Raw genomic sequence first — 18,340 nt, 5'->3', positions numbered from 1 at the left:
TATCAAACAAGTTTATTCTCTCACAGTCCAAATTCAGGGTGCCAACTCCAGGGAAAGTCTTTCTTTCTCTGTCAGCTCTGGAGTAAGGTCCTTGTCATCTATCTTCCCCTGGTCTAGGAGCTTTTCAGCACAGGGACTCCAGATCCAAAGGCCATGCTCTGCTCCTGGCACTACTTTCTTGGTGGTATGAAGTCCCTCTGTCTCTCAGCTTGCTTCTCTATTTTATATCTCAGAAGAGATTGACTCAAGATACAACCTAATCTTGTAGATTGAGTCCTGCCTCGTTAACATAACTGCCGATAATCCTGCCTCGTTAACATCACAGAGGGAGGATTTATAACACATAAGAAAATCACATCAGATCACAAAATGATGAACAATCAGACAGTACTGGGAATCATGGCCTAGCCAAGTTGACACACACTTTGAGGGGGCACAAGTCAATCCATAGACCTCCAAACCAAGGAATCAAATCCCCTGAAGTGTTTGGTTGTACATAAGCAGCCTCCCCAGCCATGTTTTTGTTGTTATTGTTGCTGCAAATATATCTGTCACACAACTTTAGCCAATTCAACTTTTTACAGGTATACAACTTATGGATGGCGTTTATAATGATCGTCTATGCAACCCTAACCCTTAATCAATGCAATTTTTCCGTCACTGTTAATTCCCCCTTTCCCCTCACTCCTGCCCTTGGTAACCACTAAAAAACTTTGGTCTCTATGTATTTGCCTTTTCTTGTTTTTTTACATAGGTGAGGTCACACAACATTTGTCCTTTTGTGATTGGCTAGTTTAGCTCAGCATAATATCTTCAAGCTCTGTTCATACTGAAGCATGTATCAAGACTTCATTTCTCCTGCTGGCTGAGTAGCATTCCGTTGTGTGTATATACCACATTTTGTTTATCCATTCATCTGTTGATGGGCATTTAGGTTGTTTCCACCCTTTAGCTATTGTGAATACTGCTGCAGTGAACACTGTTATATAAGTCCCTTTTGGAATCTTTGCTTTCAAGTCTTTTCGTATATACCTAGGAGTGGAATTTCTGGGTCAAATGGTAGTTCTATTTTTAGTTTTTTGAGGAACTGCCACACTGTTTTCCACAATAGCTGTACCATTTTGCGTTCTCACCAGCAATAGATAAGGGTTCCAATTTCCCCACATACTTGCCAACATTTGTTATTTTCTGTTTGTTTGTTTGTCTAAATCTTAGCCATCTTATTGGGAGTGAAATGGTATCTCATTGTAGTTTTGATTTTGCATCTCTCTGATGGCTAATGATGCTAAGCATCTTTTCATGTGTTTGGTACGCATTTAAAAGTCCTCTTTGGTGAAATGTCTATTCAAGTCCTTTACCCGTTTTATGATTGGGTTATTTGTCTTTTTGTTGTTAATTCGTTGAAGTTTTATATATATTTTATTATTAGATCCTTGTTGGATATATGGCTTCTGGAGATATTCTCCCAGTTGGTAGCTTGTCTTTTCACTTTTTTCTTAAAATCTTTTGATGAACCAAAGTTTTTAATTTTTATGAATTCTCGTTTATTTAGTCTTTGCTGTTTGTGCTTATGTTAGATAATCCATTGTTGAAAGCTAGGCCTGACAGCATTGCCCGTTTGTTCTTCTAAGAATTTTATTGTTTTAGTGTACACATTTAGGTCCTTAATCTATTTTGAATTGTTCCAATGTATGGTGTGAGACATGGATCCTGTTTCATTTTTCTCTGTGTGGAAATCCAGTATTCCCAACACCTTTTGTTGAAGAGACTTTTCTTTCCCATGGAAAGGACTTAGCACTCTTGTCAAAAATCAGTTGACCATAGATGTACAGATTTATTTCTGGGAACTCAATTCTATACCAATGGTCTATGTGTCTACTGTTATACTAGTACCAAGCCATTTTGATTATTGTAGCTGTATCCAATCAAAAGCTCATTGCTGTCGAGATGATTCCAACTCATAGCAACACTATAAGACAGAGTAGAACTGCCCCATAGGGTTTCCAAGGGGTGGTTGGTGGATTTGAACTGCTGACCTTTTGGTTAGCAGCTGTAGCTCTTAACCACTGTGCCACCAGGGCTCCATTGTAGCTATATAAAAAAAAAAATAGCTATATAGTATGATTAAAATCAAGTGTGAATCCTCATACTTTATTCTTCTCTTTTAACATTGTTTTAACTATGTGGGGCCTCTTGCTATTCCAAATAAAGTTGAATATTGGTTTTTCTATTTCTGTAAAAAAGGCTGTTGGAATTTTGATCAGGATCACACTGAATCTATAGACCACTTTGGGTAGTATTGACTTAACACTATTAAATCTTCCAGTCCATGAACGTGGAACATCTTTCCATTTATTTAAGTCTTGTTTAATCTCTTTCAGCAATGTTTTATAGTTTTCATTGTATAAATTCTTCACATCCCTGATTAAATTTATTCCTAAGTATTTTATTCTCTTAGATGCTATTATAAATGAACTGATCTTAGTCTTTCTCCTTAAGCATAATGTTGGCTACTGGCTTTTCATATATGCTCTGAATCATATTGGGAAATTTCTCTTTTATTCCAATCTTCTTTAGGGTTTTCCCCAAGAAAGAGTGTTGCGATCATTAGCCATTAGAGAAATGCAGATCAAAACTACAATGAGGGGGCGGAGCCAAGATGGCAGAATAGACAGACGCTTCCAGCGAGCCCTCTTTACAACAAAGACCCGAAAAAACAAGTGAAACAAATGTATTTGTGACAAGCTGGGAGCCCTGAGCTTCAAAGGCAAGCTTAGAAAACAAACTGTGGAGCAGGGGGAGGAAGAGTCCATTCAGAAGCGGAGAGGAGTTACTGGAACTGAATCACAGGGAGCCCTCAGGCACCATTCTGGGAGTGGCTGTGGTGGCAGACTGATACTAGCGTTTGGCAGCAGTTTCCTCTGGGAGAAGCAGCCAGCCACACAGCCTGCTCACACCTCTGGAACCTGAGGGGAACGATGCTCTCAGCAAAAGCTAAGTACTTGCGTGTATTTTATCGTGCCGCCCCCCTCCACAAACCGGCTTCAGCAGGTAAACTCCCTGGGCCTGAGATAGGCCCTGTTGAGCACCTAGAGCCGTCCTCCTGGCCTGGGGGAAGGAAAAAATTTGCATTTGGGGGAAAAGATAATTTGCTAGCGCCACTAACCAGGGGAACTCAGGACAGAAGCACCTCCTGTCCAGGCATAAACCATCTGTGGACTTAGAGCACCTTTCCCTTCTGCATGGACCTGTATGGGCCTATTTCGGGAGAATAGGCCCTTCTTAGCAGACTCCAACCATTTCAGCTGTGCGGTGGAGTGGTGGGTCTTTGATGTTTGACATTGCTTTGCCTATTAAACAAGGTCCTCACCTACCCACATCAGGGACCTAAGGACTGGTAGCTCCACTCAGGTCACCCAGCCACCCGCGACAGGAGTCCAAAGATAACTGGTACCTCCCAGTCCTTACAACCAAAAACTTTGGGTGCCCATGGTCCGTCCTCAGAACCCACCCACCTGCATGCTCTAGGGAGCAGGGACGCATTTTCCTCAGAGATTCTTGGGGGTTGGTTCTCAGCCCCCTGCCTTGTTCAGAGCATGACCCCCTGCTGCAATCAGATACCAGTATATACACCAATCATCCCTACCCCTCTAAGACTGTAGGACAGAGCCTGTACCACACACTTGATGATCAGCTACCTGGAAACCTGAGCTGAATTCAAACAAGAAAACTGAATGGACTCCTAGACTGATATACCTGATAACAGCTCTAGCCATCTGGAGACAGGACGTCAGAGCTCCAAAGGCGAGAATAATCAAGCTAGCTCACTCAAGCAACCCATAGGGGTATACAAAAAAAAAAAAAAAAAGCAAGAAGCTACAACACAATAAGCAAGCATAAACTAATACAATAACTTATTGATGGCTCAGAAACAACAGTCAATATCAAGTCACATAAAGAAACAGACCATGATCACCTCAACAGGCTCTCAAAACAAAGAATCCACGGATCTTCTAGATGAAAGTGCATTCCTGGAATTACCAGATGCAGAATACAAAAGTTTAATATACAGAACCCTTCAAGACATCAGGAAGGAAATGAGACAATACGCAGAACAAGCCAAGGAACACACAGATAAAGCAATTGAAGAAATTAGAAAGATTATTCAGGAACATAATGAAAAGTTTAATAAGCTGGAAAAATCCGTAGACAGGCAACAATCAGAAATTCAGAAGATTAACAAAATTACAGAATTAGATAACTCAACAGAAAGTCAGAGGAGCAGAATTGAGCAAGTAGAAGCTAGAATTTCTGAACTTGAAAATAAATCACTTGGCACTAATATATTTGAAGAAAAATCGGATAAAAGAATTTTTAAAAATGAAGAAACCTTAAAAATCATGTGGGACTTTATCAAGAGAAATAACCTACGAGTGATTGGAGTACCAGAGCAGGAAGGGAAACAGAAAATACAGAGAGAATTGTTGAAGATTTGTTCACAGAAAACTTCCCTGATATCCTGAAAGATGAGAAGATATCTATCCAACATGCTAATCGAACTCCACATAAGGTAGATCTTATAAGAAAGTCACCAAGACATGTTATAATCAAACTTGCCAAAACCAAAGATAAAGAGAGAATTATAAGAGCAACGAGGGATAAACAAAAAGTCACCTACAAAGGAGAGCCAGTAAGAATGAGCTCAGTAACAGATACATGAGAAAATGCTCTCGATCATTAGCCATTAGAAAAATGCAAATTAAAACTACGATGAGATTCCATCTCACTCCAAAAAAAAAAAAATTTTTTTTAAGGCTGCCATTAATCCAAAAAACACAAAATAATAAATGTTGGAGAGGCTGCGGAGAGATTGGAACTCTTATACACTGCTGGTGGGAATGTAAAATGGTACAACCACTCTGGAAATCTATCTGGCGTTATCTTAAACAGTTAGAAATAGAACTACCATAAAAACCATACAACCCAGAAATCCCACTCCTCGGAATATACCCTAGAGAAATAAGAGCCTTCACACGAACAGATATATGCACACCCATGTTTATTGCAGCTCTGTTTACAATAGCAAAAAGCTGGAAGCAACCAAGGTGTCCATCAACACATGAATGGTTAAATAAATTGTGGTATATTCATACAATGGAATACTACGCATCGTTAAAGAACAGTGACGAATCTGTGAAACATTTCATAACATGGAGGAACATGGAAGGCATTATGCTGAGCGAAATTAGAGGCAAAGGGACAAATATTGTATAAGACCACTGTTATAAGATCTTGAGAAATAGTATAAACTGAGAAGAACACATACGTTTGTGGTTACGAGGGGGGGAGAGGGTTTTTTACTGATTAGTTAGTAGATAAGAACTACTTTAGGTGAAGGGAAGGACAATACTCAATACATGGAAGGTCAGCTCAATTGGACTGGACCAAAAGCAAAGAAGTTTCTGGGATAAACTGAATGCTTCAAAGGTCAGCGGAGCAAGGGCGGGGGTTTGGGGACTATGGTTTAAGGGGACTTCTAAGTCAATTGGCAAAATAATTCTATTATGAAAACATTCTGCATCCCACTTTGAAATGTGGCGTCTGGGGTCCTAAATGCTAACAAGCGGCCATCTAAGATGCATCAATTGGTCTCAACCCACCTGGATCAAAGAAGAATGAAGAACACCAAGGTCACACAGTAACTATGAGCCCAAGAGACAAAAAGGGCCACATGAACCAGAGACCTACATTATCCTGAGACCAGAAGAACTAGTTGGTGCCCGGCCACAATCGATGACTGCCCTGACAAGGAGCACAACAGAGAACCCCTGAGGGAGCAGAAGATCAGTGGGATGCACATCCCAAATTCTCATGAAAAGACCAAACTTAATGGTCTGACTGAGACTAGAGGAATCCCGGTGGTCATGGTCCCCAAACCTTCTGTTGGCCCAGAACAGGAACCATTCCCGAAGACAACTCATCAGACATGGAAAGGACTGGACAGTGGGTAGGAGAAAGGTGCTGATGAAGAGTGAGCTACATGTATCACGTGGACACTTGAGACTATGTTGGCCTCTCCTGTCTGGAGGGGGGATGGGAGGGTAGAGATGGTTGGAAGCTGGCAAAATTGTCATGAAAGGAGAGACCAGAAGGGCTGACTCATTAGGGGGAGAGCAAGTGGGAGTATGGAGTAAGGTATATATAAACTTACATGTGACAGACTGACTTGATTTGTAAACGTTCACTTGAAGCTCAATAAAAATTAAAAAAAAAAAAAAAAGAATGAGCTCGGACTACTCGGCAGAAACCATGCAGGCAAGAAGGCAATGGGATGACATATTTAAAAAATTGAAGGGAAAAAATTGCCTGCCAAGAATCATATATCCATCAAAACTGTCTCTTAAATATGAAGGTGAAATTAAGACATTTCCAGATAAACACAAGTTGAAGGAATTTGTAAAAACCAAACCAAAACTACAAGAAATACTAAAAGGAGTTCTTTGGTTAGAAAATCAATAATATCAGGTATCAACCCAAGACTAGAACCCTGGGCAGAGTAACCAGAAGTCAACCCAGACAGGGAAATCCAAAAAAACAAAGCAAGATCATTTAAAAAAGCTCCAAACAGGGTAACAGCGATGTTATATAACAGAAAACAACATTAGAATAATAAACAGGGGCTAAAAAACACAAAAAATTGTGTTTTTTAAGAAATGTAATCATACACCTTCCATATGGAGAGGAAGATACAGTGATACAAAGAAATAAAAGTTAGGTTTAAATTTAGAAAAATAAGGGTAAATAATAAGGTAACCACAAAGGAGACAAACTATCCTACTCATCAAAAGAAAATACAAGAAAAAAAATAGAGACTCAGCAGAAACAAAATCAATGACAACAAATATGAGGAAAGGACAATATATAAAGATAATCTACTCAGCACATAAAATTAAGTGGGAAAGAGAAACTGTCAACAACACACAAAAAAAGACATCAAAATGATAGCACTAAATTCATACCTATCCATAATTACCCTGAATGTAAATGGACTAAATGCACCAATACAGAGACAGAGAGTGGCAGAATGGATTAAAAAACAAGATCCGTCTATATGCTGCCTACAAGAGACACACCTTAGAGTTAGGGACACAAACAAACTAAAACTCATAGGGTGGAAAACAATATATCAAGCAAACAACAATCAAAAAAGAGCAGGAGTGGTAATATTAATTTCTGACAAAATAGACTTTAAAGTTAAATCCATCAGAAAGGATAAGGAAGGACACTGTATAATGATTAAAGGGACAAAACACCGAGAAGATATAACCATATAAAATATTTATGCACCCAATGACAGGGCTGCAAGATACATAAAACAAACTCTATCAGCATTGAGAAGTGAGATAGACAACTCCACAATAATAGTAGGAGACTTCAACACACCACTTTCGGTGAAGGACAGGACATCCAGAAAGAAGCTCAGTAAAGACACGGAAGTTCTAAATGCCACAGTCAACCAACTTGACCTCTTAGACATATACAGAACACTCCACCCAACAGCAACCAAGTATACTTTCTTTTCTAGTGCACATGAACATTCTCTAGAATAGACCACATATTAGGTCATAAAGCAACCCTTAGCAGAATCCAAAACGTTGAAATATTACAAAGCATCTTCTCTGACCATAAGGCCATAAAAGTGAAATCAATAACGGGAAAAAAAATTAAACCCTTGGAAACTGAACAATACCCTGGTCAGAAAAGACTGGATTATAGAAGACTTTAAGGATGGAATAACGAAATTCAGAGAATCCAATGAGAATGAAAACACTTCCTATCAGAACCTTTGGGACACAGCAAAAGTGGTACTCAGAGGCCAATTTATATCAAAAAATGCACACATCCAAAAAGAAGAAAGAGCCAGAATCAAAGAATTATCCCTACAACTTGAACAAATAGAAGGAGAGCAACAAAAGAAACCCTCAGGCAAGAGAAGAAAACAAATAATAAAAATTAGAGCTGAATTAAATGAAATAGAAAACAAAAAAACAATTGAAAGAATTAACAAGATCAAAAGCTGGCTTTTTAAAAAAATCAACAAAATTGATAAACCACTGGCCAAACTGACAAAAGAAAAACAGGAGAGGAAGCAAATAATCCGAATAAGAAATGAGATGGGCGATATTACAACAGACCCAATGGAGATTAAAAGGATCAAATCAGATTACTATGAAACACTGTACTCAAACAAATTTGAAAACCTAGAAGAAATGGATGAATTCCTAGAAACACACTACCTACCTAAACTAACACAAACAGAGGTACAATAACTAAATAGACCCATAACAAAAGAAGAGATTGAAAAGGTAATCAAAAAACTCTCAACAAAAAAAAGCGTTGGTCCAGACGGCTTCACTGCAGAATTCTACCAAACTTTCAAAGAGTTAACACCACTACTACTAAAGGTATTTCAGAGCATAGAAAAGGATGGAATACTACCAAACTCATTCTATGAAGCCACCATATCCCTGATACCAAAACCAGGTAAAGACATCACAAGAAAAGAAAATTATAGACCTATATCCCTCATGAACGTAGATGCAAAAATCCTCAACAAAATTCTAGCCAATAGAATTCAACAACATATCAAAAAAATAATTCACCATGACCAAATGGAATTCATACCAGCTATGCAGGGCTATTTCAACATTAGAAAAACAATCACATGATTTTATCAATTGATGCAGAAAAGGCATTTGACAAAGCTCAACACCCATTCATGATAAAAACTCTAAGCAAAATAGGAATTGAAGGAAAATTCCTCAACATAATAAGGGGCACATTTATACAAAGCCAACAGCCAGCATCATCCTAAATGGAGAGAGCCTGAAAGCATTCCCATTGAGATTGGGAACCAGACAAGGATGCCCTTTATCACCACTCTTATTCAACATTGTGTTAGAGGTCCTAGCCAGAGCAATTAGGCTAGATAAAGAAATAAAGGGCATCCAGAGTGGCAAGGAAGAAGTAAAAGTTTGTCTATTTGTAGATGACATGATTTTATACACAGAAAACCCTAAGGAATCCTCCAGAAAACTATTGAAACTAATAGAAGAGTTCAGCAGAGTATCGGGATACAAGATAAACATACAAAAATTGATTGGATTCCTCTACACCAACAAAAAGAACATCGAAGAGGAAATCACCAAATCAATGCCGTTTACAGTATCCCCAAGAAGATAAAATACTTAGGAATAAATCTTACCAGAGATGTAAAAGATTTATACAAAGAAAACTGCAGTACACTTCTGCAAGAAACCAAAAGAGACATACATAAGTGAAAGAACATACCTTGCTTGTGGATAAAAGACTTAACATTTATAAAAATGTCTATTTTTCCAAAAGAGATCTGTACATTTAATGCAATTCCAATCCAAATCCCAATGACATTCTTTAATGAGATGGAAAAACAAATCACCAACTTCATATGGAAGGGAAAGAGGCCCCGGATAAATAAGGCATTACTGAAAAAGAAGAACAAACTGGGAGGCCTTACTCTACCTGATTTTAGAACCTATTATACTGCCACAGTAGTCAAAACAGCGTGGTACTGGTACAACAACAGATACATAGACCAATGGGACAGAATTGAGAATCCAGACATAAATCCATCCACGTATGAGCAGTCGCTATTTGACAAAGGTCCCAAAACAGTTAAATGGGGGAAAAGACAGTCTTTTTAACGAATGGGGCTGGCATTAACTGGATATCCATTTGCAAAAAAAATGAAACAAGACCCATACCTCACTCCATGCACGAAAACTAACTCAAAATGGATCGAAGACCTAAATATAAGATCTAAAACGATAAAGATCATGGAAGAAAAAATAGGGACAATGTTAGGAGCCCTAATACATGGCATAAACAGTATACAAAACATTATTAAGAATGCAGAAGAAAAACTAGATAACTGGGAGCTCCTAAAAATCAAACACCTGTGCTCATCCAAAGACTTCATCAAAAGACTAAAAAGACTACCTACAGACTGGGAAAAAGTTTATAGCTATGACATTTCCTATCAGCACCTGATCTCTAAAATCTACATGATACTGTAAAAACTCAACTACAAAAAGACAAATAACCCTATTTAAAAAATGGGCAAAAGATATGAATAGACACTTCACTAAAGAAGACATTCAGGTAGCTAATAGATACATGAGGAAATGTTCACGATCATTAGCCATTAGAGAAATGCAGATCAAAACTACAATGAGGTTTCATCTTACTCCAACAAGGCTGGCGTTAATCCAAAAAACACAAAATAATAAATGTTGGAGAGGCTGTGGAGAGATTGGAACACTTCTACACTGCGGGTGGGAATGTCAAATGGTACAACCACTTTGGAAATCAATTTGGCACTTCCTTAAAAAGCTAGAAATAGAACTACCATTCGATCCAGCAATCCCACTCCTTGGAATATATCCTAGAGAAATAAGAGCCTTTACACGAACAGATATATGCACACTCATGTTTATTGCAGGACTGTTTACAATAGCAAAAAGACGGAAACAACCACGGTGCCCAGCAACAGATGAATGGATAAATAAATTATGGTATATTCACACAATGGAATACTATGCATCGATAAAGAGCAGTGAGGAACCTGTGAAACATTTCATAACATGGAGGAACCTGGAAGGTTTTATGCTGAGTGAAATTAGTCAGTTGCAAAAGGACAAATATTGTATAAGACCACTATTATAAGAGCTTGAGGTAGTTTAAACTGAAAAGAAAACATTCTTTTGTGGTTATGAGAGGGGGAAGGGAGGAGGTGGCAGAGGGGTATGCACTAATTAGATAGTAGATAAGAACGACTTTGTTGGTGTTAGGTGCTGTCAAGTCGGTTCCGACTCGTAGTGACCCTATGCACAACAGAACGAAACACTGCCTGGTCCTGAGCCATCCTTACAATCATTGTTATGCATTAGCTCATTGTTGCAGCCACTGTGTCAATCCACCTCGTTGAGGGTCTTCCTCTTTTCCGCTGACCCTGTACTCTGCCAAGCATGATGTCCTTCTCCAGGGACTGATCCCTCCTGTCAACATGTCCAAAGTATGTAAGACGCAGTCTCACCATCCTTACTTCCAAGGAGCATTCCGGTTGTACTTCTTCCAAGATAGATTTGTTCTTTCTTTTGGCAGTCCAATGTATATTCAATATTCTTTGCCAACACCAAAATTCAAAACTGTCAATTCTTCTTCGGTCTTCCTTATTCATTGTCCAGCTTTCACATGCATATGATCCAATTGAAAATACCATGGTTTGGGTTAGGTGCACCTTAGTCTTCAAGGTGACATCTTTGCTCTTCAACACTTTAAAGAGATCTTTCACAGCCGATTTACCCAATGCAATGCATCTTTTGATTTCTTGACTGCTCCTTCCATGGGTGTTGATTGTGGATCCAAGTAAAATGAAATCCTTGACAACTTCAATTTTTTCTCCGTTTATCACGCTGTTGCTCATTGGTCCAGTTGTGAGGATTTTTGTTTTCTTTATGTTGAGGTGTAATCCGTACTGAAGGCTGTGGTCTTTGATCTTCATTAGTAAGTGCTTCAAGTCCTCTTCACTTTCAGCAAGCAAGGTTGTGTCATCTGCGTAACGCAGGTTGTTAATGAGTCTCCAATCTTGATGCCCCGTTCTTCTTCATATAGTCCAGCTTCTTGGATTATTTGCTCAGCATACAGATTGAATAGGTATGGCGAAAGAATACAACCCTGACACACACTTTCCTGACTTTAAACCAATCAGTATTTTTTTTATCCCCTTGTTCTGTCGGAACAACTTCCTCTTGATCTATGTAAAGCTTCTTTATGAGCACAATTAAGTGTTCGGGAATTCCCATTCTTCGCAATGTTATCCATAGTTGTTATGATCCACACAGTCGAATGCCTTTGCATAGTCAATAAAACACAGGTAAACATCCTTCTGGTATCCTCTGCTTTCAGCCAGGATCCATCTGACATCAGCAGTGACATCCCTAGTTCCATTTCCTCTTCTGAAACCAGCCTGAATTTCTGGCAGTTCCTTGTCGATATACTGCTGCAGCCATTTTTGAATGATCTTCAGCAAAATTTTGCTTGCATGTGATATTAATGATATTGTTCTGTAATTTCCACATTCGGTTGGATCACCTTTCTTGGGAATAGGCATAAATATGAATCTCTTCCAATCAGTTGACCAGGAAGCTGTCTTCCATATTTCTTGGCATAGACGAGTGAGCACCTTCAGCGCTGCATCTGTTTGTTGAAACATCTCAATTGATATTCCATCAATTCCTGGAGCCTTGTTTTTCGCCAATGCCTTCAGAGCAGCTTGGACTTCTTCCTTCAGTACCATTGGTTCCTGATCATATGCCACCTCTTGTAATGGTTGAAATCGGCTAATTCTTTTTTGTATGATGTATTCCTTCCATCTTCTTTCGATGCTTCCTGTGTTGTTTAATATTTTCCCCATAGAATCCTTCACTATTGCAACTCGAGTCTTGAATGTTTCTTCAGTTCTTTCATCTTGAGAAACTCTGAGCGTGTTCTTCCCTTTTGGTTTTCCATCTCCAGCTCTTTGCACATGTCGTTATACTTTACTTTTCCTTCTTGAGTCACCCTTTGAAATCTTCTGTTCAGTCCTTTTACTTCACCAATTCTTCCTCTCGCTTTAGCTGCTTGACATTTGAGAGTAAGCTTCAGAGTCTCCTCTGACATCCGTCTTGATCTTTTCTTTCTTTCTTGTCTTTTCAATGACCTCTTGCTTTCTACATGGATGATGTCCTTAATGTCATTCCACAACTCATCTGGTCTTCGGTCACTAGTGTTCAATGCATCAAATCTATTCTTCAGATGGTCTCTAAATTCAGAACTACTTTAGGTGAAGGGAAAGACAACACACAATACAGGGGAGGTCAGCACAACTGGACTAAACCAAAAGCAAAGAAGTTTCCTGAATAAACTGAATGCTTCGAAGGCCCGTGTAGCAGGGGCAGGGGCAGGGGCTTGGGGACCATGGTTTCAGGGGACATCTAAGTCAATTGGCATAATAAAATCTATTAAGAAAACATTCTGCATCCCGCTTTGAAGAGTGGCGTCTGGGGTCTTAAACACTAGCAAGCAGCCACCTAAGATGCATCAATTGGTCTCAACCCCCCTGGAGCAAAGGAGAATGAAGAACACCAAGGACAGAAGGTAATTACGAGCCCAAGAGACAGAAAGGGCCACATGAACCAGAGACTACATCATCCTGAGACCAGAAGAACTAGATGGTGCCTGGGTACAACCGATGACTGCCCTGACAGGGAACACAACAGAGAACCCCTGAGGGAGCGGGAGAGCAGTGGGATGGAAACCCCAAATTATCATAAAAAGACCAGACTTAATGGTCTGACTGAGACTAGAAGGACCCTGGTGGTCATGGCCCCCAGACCATCTGTTGGCCCAGGTCAGGAACCATTCCCAAAGTCAACTCTTCAGACATGGATTGAACTGGACAATGGGTTGGAGAGGGATGCTGGCGAGCAGTGAGCTTCTTGGATCAGGTGGACACTTGAGACTATGTTGGCATCTCCTGACTGGAGGGGAGATGAGGGGGTAGAGGGGGTTAGAAGCTGGCAAAATGGACACGAAAAGAGAGAGTAGGGAGAATGGAGGGAGAGAGCAGAGTGTCCCATTAGGGGGAGAGTAATTGGGAGTATGTATCAAGGTGTATATAAGTTTTTGTGTGGGAAACTGACTTGATTTATAAACTTTTACTTAAAGCATTATAAAAATTACAAGAAAAAAGTGTTGGATTTTATGAAATGCTTTTTCTGTAGCTATAGAGATGATTTTGTGGTTCTTTTTTCTTTATTCTATTGATGTGGTGTATTAATTTGATCGATTTTCTAATGTCAAACCATGATTGCATGCCTGGAATAAATCCCACTTGGTTATGGTGTATGAATCTTTTAATATACTATTGGATTCTGTTCACTAGTATTTTGTCGAGGATTTTTGCATTTATATTCGTAAGAGATACTGGCCAGTAGTTTTCTTTTCTTGAGGTGTTTCCATCTGGTTTGGGTATCAGGGTTATGTTTGCTTCATAGAATGAATTAGAGTCTTCCTTCCTTCTCTATATCTTTTTGGAAGATTTTAAACACTATTGGTGCCAATTCGTCTCTATGCTGGAGAATTTTAAAATAAATGCAGACATCATCAATGAGAGTAATATTTAAGGAGGATGTACAACATGTTAGGCACTTTCTGCCCTCCCCCAAAATTATCTTTGTTTTACAGATATAGAAAATGAAGTTTAAAGAGTTTATGTCACTTGGCAGAGTCCAAAAATCAGCAAAATGGTATAGTCAAGGTCTGAATATAAGTTCAGACAATTTCTACCATACTGCAGTGACTAGAAATTCTGGTTTGCCTGAGGCAGTCCTGTTTTGCAACTTTGTCCTGGTACCCTATCTGATTAGTGCCCCCTTTGATTCTCAGAAAGTCCCCAGTTTGAACTAAAAATTATATAACAATCCGAACTATACTACATTGTCTCCAAAGTCCATGGGCCTCCATCTCCCAGCTATGTCAGATTCTATGAAATGTATAAACACCACAGCACTCCTGCCCTAGCTTCTTCTTACCGCATCTCACTATTTTGAATAAAAGGGAGAAAAAAAAAAAAAATATATATATATATATATATATATATAATGACACAAATTCAGGAAAAGAAAGTCCTGCTAAAAGGAAATAAAATTCTCCTCCTTTATAGTAAAAATATAATAATGAGACAACAAGTAATCGGACAGATTAAAGTAAATTTGCTCTTGAATGAAGAGTAGCTAAAGCAAGAGGAAGAAATGATGAAGTAAAAGAGCAGAACAGATGATTTAAAGGGAGGCTCAAGAAGGCAAAGTAAAGTATTAGAATGAAATGTGCAAAGGCTTGGAATTAGAAAACCAAAAGGGAAGAACATAGTCAGAATTTCTCAAGCTGAAAGAACTGAAGAAAAACGCCAAGCCTTGAGTTGCAATACTGAAGAATCCTATGGGCAAAAAGTTGAACCACACAGAAAGCATCAAAAGAAGATAAAAGAAATACACACAGTCACTGTACCAAAAAAAAAAATGGTTGACATTCAGCCATTTCAGAAGGAAGCATATGATCAAGAACTGATGGAAGGATTTCAAGCTGCTCTGAACAATTTGGTGAAAAACAAAGCTCCAGGAATTGACCTAATGCCACCTGAGATTTTTCAACACATGAGTGCAACACTGAAAGCACTCACTCACAGCTACCTGGCCAACAGAATGAAAGAGACCCATATTTGTGCCTATTCCAAAGAAAGATGATCCAACAAATGTGGAAATTATCAAACAATATCATATGTGAGTAAAATCATGCAGAAGATAATTCAAAAACAGTTGCAGGAGTACATCGAAAGGGAACTGCCAGAAATTCAAGCTGGATTCAGAGAGGATGTGGAACAAGGGATATCATTGCTGACATCAGATGGACCCTGGCTGACAACAGAGAATACCAGAAAGATGTTTAACTTCGTTTTATTGACTACGCAAAGGCATTCAACTGTGTGGATCATAACAAATTGTAGATAACATTGTGAAGAATGGAAATTCCAAGAACACTTAATTGTGCTCATGAGAAACCTGTACATAGACCAACAGGCAGTTATTCAGACAGAACAAGGGGATACTGCATGGTTTAATATCAGAAAATGTTTGTGTCAGGGTTATATCCTTTCACCATACTTATTCAGTCTGTATCCTGAGCAAATAATCCGAGAAGCTGGACTATATGAAGAAGAATGTGGCATCAGGATTGGAAGAAGACTCATTAACAACCTGTGATATGCAGATGACACAGCCTTTCTTGCTGAAAGCAAAGAGGACTTGAAGCACTTACTGATGAAGATCAAGGACCACAGCCTTCAGTATGGATTACACCTCAACATAAAGAAAACAAAAATCCTCACAACTGGACTAATAAGCAACGTCATGATAAATGAAGAAAAGATTGAAGGATTTCATTTTACTTGGATCCACAATCAGCGCTCATGAAAGCAGCAGTCAGGAAATCAAACAACATATTTTATCAGGCAAATATGCTGAAAAAGACCTCTTTCAAGTATTAAAAAGCAAAGATGTCACCTTGAAGACTAATGTGCTCCTGATATTTTCATGGTATTTTCAACTGCCTCATGTGCTTGCAAAAGCTGGGCAATGAATAAGGAAGACCAAAGAAGAATTGATGCCTTTGAGTTATGGTGTTGGTGAAGAATATTGAATATACCATGGACTTCCAGAAAAACAAACAAATGTCTTGGAAGAAGTACAGTCAGAATGCTCCTTAGAAGCAAGGATGTTGAGATTTTGTATCATGTATTTTGGACTTGTTATCGGGAGGGACCAGTCCTTGGAGAATGACATCAATCTTGGTAGAGGGTCATCGAAAAAGAGGAAGACCCTCAATGAGATGGATTGACACAGTGGCTGCAATAATGGGCTCAAGCATAACAACAATTACAAGGGTGGCATAAGACTGGGCAGTGTTTCGTTTTGTTGTTCATGGGGTCACTATGAGTCAGAACCGACTTCACAGCACCTAACAACAACAACAATTATAAAATGCAATTATTGTCAGAAGAAGATTAAGACCAATATTGTATTGAAATTAACTTATGTTTTTGACCATGTTTGCCCAGGAACATTTATACTGACTAAATTTGATGTCTGCCTCCATTTATAGCTGCCCTGGAAACACTAAGGGAAAAATTTTACCATAGAAAATCACACCTTTGATATAGAATTAAGCTTACCAGTCAATTGTAGGGCCTAATTGAAAAGCACTCTTCTAAGATGCATTGAAAGTTTCCTTGAAGTGCATTCCATTTTCAGGCAAAACCAGAATCTTTTATCACTATCATGATCATTTTCTGACATGACAAAGATAGCTGTCTGTGGATGTATGTATGGGTTGAGAAATGCAAGTGTTTTCTTTTTTGAGGGCTCTCGGTAGTGCTCCCCTTTCACCCAGTAGTGAGCAAGGCTTCAGAACTGAAGACACAATAGTGTTATTGTGTGAGGCAAAGGCAGCCAGCCCTCTGTCACGCATCATCCCATGACTGAGTTGGCACCCTTCAGCCAATCAGATGCTATTGTTCCATTATTTCTCATGGCCCTCTCTCTGATGTTTGCTATTCTTTAGAGTTTCTGCACCAAGGTCAAGCTGCAATCATTCACATTCTCTTCCCACCTCTGACATTGCCTGAGGTCTTGCCAGCAGTGGGCTCTGAACGGTGACTGGCAGCAGTGGCAGAGAACATTTGAGGAGGCTGCAATGCCAGTTAAACAACCTGGAATTCTATGATTAAAGTTAATTCCTTGTACTGTGCCTTACATCTGATTGGATCTAATTTCTTTCTTTAAATTCTGGGAATTTTTTTTTTTTTTTTTGAGGGGTGGTGGATGGGAGCGTGGAGGGACAACCACAAAGTAGAACTGGTACTCATAGTCTTGAGTGGCAAGTAAGTCTTTTCAGTAGGGAACCCTCAGAAAGGATAGAGCTCTATACATGCAAAATTTATTCTTATTTGATGCTAAATCACACATCTCCATAATCTTTCTCAGTTCTGAGAAGTACAAATTTTTTAGTAAAATCATTTACCAATTTATTATTCATCTCAAGTAATCAAAACTTGCCACAGAAATTTCTTTTGAAAAGTACCAAGAATTTGTGCAGATACTATTTTAGGGCAGACTCTTCTTGTAAATAGCTGTGAAAATAAAACTTTTAGTTGTTATTTGCTAAATTAATACTCAGTATGTATCAAGTATTTAATAAATATTTATTGAACAAACAAATACAATTCCTGAAAGACAGAGATGTGGGTAATGTACTAGTGATAAAACCTTTTAAGAGCTTCAGCACTGTAGATTTGTAGTATGTGGAAACTTTGCCAAATTTTATAATTGAGTGTTTCAACTTCTATCTGCACCTTGAAATTACCCACTAGACATTGGTGGTGTTGTGGACAGGGTGAGGGTAAGGAGAGCATTTAGAGCTGAGAGGATAGGAGAGGTATTGTCTTTTATCTCATTTTCCAAAGAAGAAAACTCCTTTCTTTCCTAATCAAAAAAATGATCATAATCTCCCTTTCTTCTTGTTAGAACTGTAAGAAAAAAATGTCTAGTATTTAATGAGTGGCTACAGCTGCTAACCAAAAGGTCAGCAGTTCGACTCCACCAGACGCTCCTTGGAAACTCTACGGAGCAGTTCTACTGCTATGAAT

This window comes from Loxodonta africana, chromosome 25 (assembly GCF_030014295.1).
Source record: "Loxodonta africana isolate mLoxAfr1 chromosome 25, mLoxAfr1.hap2, whole genome shotgun sequence".
NCBI classification, from domain to species: Eukaryota; Metazoa; Chordata; class Mammalia; order Proboscidea; family Elephantidae; genus Loxodonta; species Loxodonta africana.
The sequence above is the reverse complement of the archived record's forward strand: the minus strand, read 5'-3'. Positions refer to the sequence as shown.